The sequence below is a fragment of the Hydra vulgaris genome, chromosome 09 (assembly GCF_038396675.1).
Source record: "Hydra vulgaris chromosome 09, alternate assembly HydraT2T_AEP".
Lineage (NCBI taxonomy): Eukaryota > Metazoa > Cnidaria > Hydrozoa > Anthoathecata > Hydridae > Hydra > Hydra vulgaris.
In genome coordinates, this window is record NC_088928.1 from 22,101,406 (window position 1) to 22,104,478 (window position 3,073).

Below are 3,073 nucleotides of genomic sequence, written 5' to 3' on the forward strand. Positions count from 1 at the left end.
AAAATTTCGGGTGCCCCAATATCTAAGTGGATCATTAGTAGGGATCCCTAAAAATGTTTATTCGCAAAAATTTCGGCTCCAGCATAATTATTTTTGAAAATATTTTTGCTTAAGGTGGTCATGTTACCCTAATCTACCCTACGTTACTTACAATATGGCGTATGGCGCTTTTTTTATTTTTTATTTTGACGGGGTAAACTATAAACCTCTGCCTGCTCCTAAGTATAGCGTTTCGAAAATGATCATGCATTTTTCAAACCGTTGCGACATTAATACAAAAAACATAAAGTAAAATAAAAAACAATACATTTAATAATTCAGGTAGCCATATATATTATAAAGATATTTTTGTTAAGATTGTTCTTCAAGATAATCATTATAAAATTGGTTAGATACTGCCTGCTTCAAAGTATAAAAAATAAAAAGTCACGCACAGAAATGGAAATGGCAAGCAATACATATTTACAATAATACATTCTTTAGTTTCATATTTAGCCTAAAGTCACTGTTAAATGTTAAATATTTTTTATGAAAAGGCGGCGGAGGGGGTAAAAAATTTAAAAAAGGGGACAAGGGTTAAACTTTAAATTATTTTAAAAAACTTCAAATAATATCTAACAACTTGGATTCATTTCTAGAAATGTAGAGAAAAAAAAAAAGGTAAAACATCCAGTGTTTGCCGATTTTTTTGACCTAGTCATATATAAAAAAATTTTTTACTCGTTTTTTAACAAATTATCGACCTTGAAGTTTGATCGTATAGAGGAAAGATTGCTCTTTACAACTTCCTTTGAAAGAATAACCTCAAATAATAAATATGTGAGTTATTGCCCCCAAAAATCAAAAACGCGGCCACTTGCGGCACATTTGTAAGCTTCACAACTAAAATATTGATTTAATCCTAACCCATGTAGTTTCACCAGCTCAAACTTCGTTGCACCTGTTCAATGGCATTGTATTATCTGAAAATAAAGATAAATCTAATTAACTCATTTTTTATCAATACTGCAATTGAATTGTTAGACAACTGTTTGCAACTAACAGACTTCTCATCGCTTACAAAAGCACTTCATATTTCAATGAATGTTATCAACTTCAGTTTGAGTAAAATTGATAAAATAGAATAAACTGTACCTGCAAACAAAGATATGAGTACAAAACTAGAAAACGAAGTTATTATTCCACCACTTCAATACCTACAAACAGAAGCAACAACGTAAACAACATAATGTAAAAACGTCATTCAAGCTAAAGAAAAGAGCTCGATCATTAGTACCAAATGAAAAAACTTCTGGACTACAAATTTTTCTTTAAGCATAAGGGTATTTTGAAAAGTTTTTTCCCAAAAAAATTTTGCACCTCTATTTTTGAAGTACAATCGTCATATGAGCAAAGCATCAGAGTTCTTTTAAAATTTTAAAACTTAAATTTTTAAGATTTCGAATCTTTCCAGCAATTATTTTTTGCTCTTTATGTTTTTTAGTGACCATGTAGGCAAAGACTAGGTCGCATGGCAAACACTAGGTGTTTTACCCTAATCTAGTATTTATAACAGAGTAAAAAAAAAGTGTGTGTATATTTTTAAATGTAATTTTTCAAATATGTAAATAAATTTAAAAAAAAAGAACGACTTAAATAATAAATGTAGATATATTAATATAATATATAAGTTATAAATACCATAAAAAATATAATTGATCGTTCAAATTTTTATGCTAATAACAATTGGGATTTAGAAATTACATTTAAACTAAAAATCACTTAAAAACCAAAAATCATATTTAAGTTCCATAAAAATATCAATTTATGTGTTCTGATTTAAGTTGAATTCATAATAATCAATAAAATAATATTTTCTTTTAAAATCAGTTAAAAATACGGTAGACTGGTTTTTATTGTCACCAATATAATTTTAGCTATATTTAATATCAAAATCTTAAGTAGCATTGTAAACAGTTTTTACATATTTACTATAATGTAGGAGTTAGCAGAAATAAGTGTTTATATAATAAATATATATATATATATATATATATATATATATATATATATATATATATATATATATATATATATATATATATATATATATATATATATATATATATATGTATATATATATATATATATATATATATATATATATATATATATATATATATATATATATATATATATACACTTATCTAACTTTTATCTTCAACATTATGTTTCACCATCAGTAGGTTCATCAGAAAGAAATTCACGAAATTACGAAATTTCTTCCTGATGAACCTATGGGTGGTAAAACATAATGATGAAAATAAAAGTTAGATAAGTGTTTTTACTAATTTATTATTGCTCTGTTCCTTAAGAACATTGAGCACTCTATTTGTAGAATACTGTTATATAATATATAAATAAGTTAACATAACTTACATAACTTGTTAAATACATAACTTTGTTAAACTTGAGAAAGTGTTTTTATAAATTAACATTTAGCCAAATTAATTTCTGAACTTTTTTTTAATTTAACTTACTGAGTAAAGTAATTCTTGATACTTGATGCAGTTGTGACTTGGCACTAATGGTACCTACTTTATTATTACGTAGCTTCTATGATTATAAAGAAAATACATTTTTACTTTTCACTACATTTTCTCTAAAGTAACAAAAGCAATTCTTTTTATTTTTTGAATTCAAACCATAAAAAGCATTTCAAGTTCAACAAACAAATCAAACATAAAATTACGTACTTGTTAAATCTAAGAGGATTATAAACCGTTAAAAAGTTAGCAAACAATTATAACCAGGCAATCTTTATTTACTTAATCTAAAAAAAAATATTTGAAATGCTATATTTAAACCTGATATAAAAATATGGGTTAGGAAGCAGATATTATATTCCGACTTCTAATAAGATAATAATCTTTTTTAAAGTTCAAAAAATGTATACAAATACGAAAACTCATAAAAGTATTGTATCAATTTTTTTTAAATAAATGTGTATGCAATACAAAAATATTTATCTTGATACTTTGCGTAAATAAATCATTAACGTTTTCTTTAACATAAGATCTGTTTGCGACAAGCT

General features: G+C 25.0%; 1 long non-coding RNA gene across 1 annotated transcript; it reads right to left on the reverse strand.

Annotated features, from left to right (window-relative positions):
- Nucleotides 1-347: 347 nt before the first annotated feature.
- Nucleotides 348-2,669, reverse strand: LOC136084642 (uncharacterized). Its single transcript, XR_010640711.1, has 3 exons — nt 2,520-2,669; nt 1,135-1,196; nt 348-962 (listed from the first exon to the last, which is right to left on the reverse strand). It is a non-coding gene; the product is annotated as an uncharacterized LOC136084642 (long non-coding RNA).
- Between the last annotated feature and the right edge of the window lie 404 nt (nt 2,670-3,073).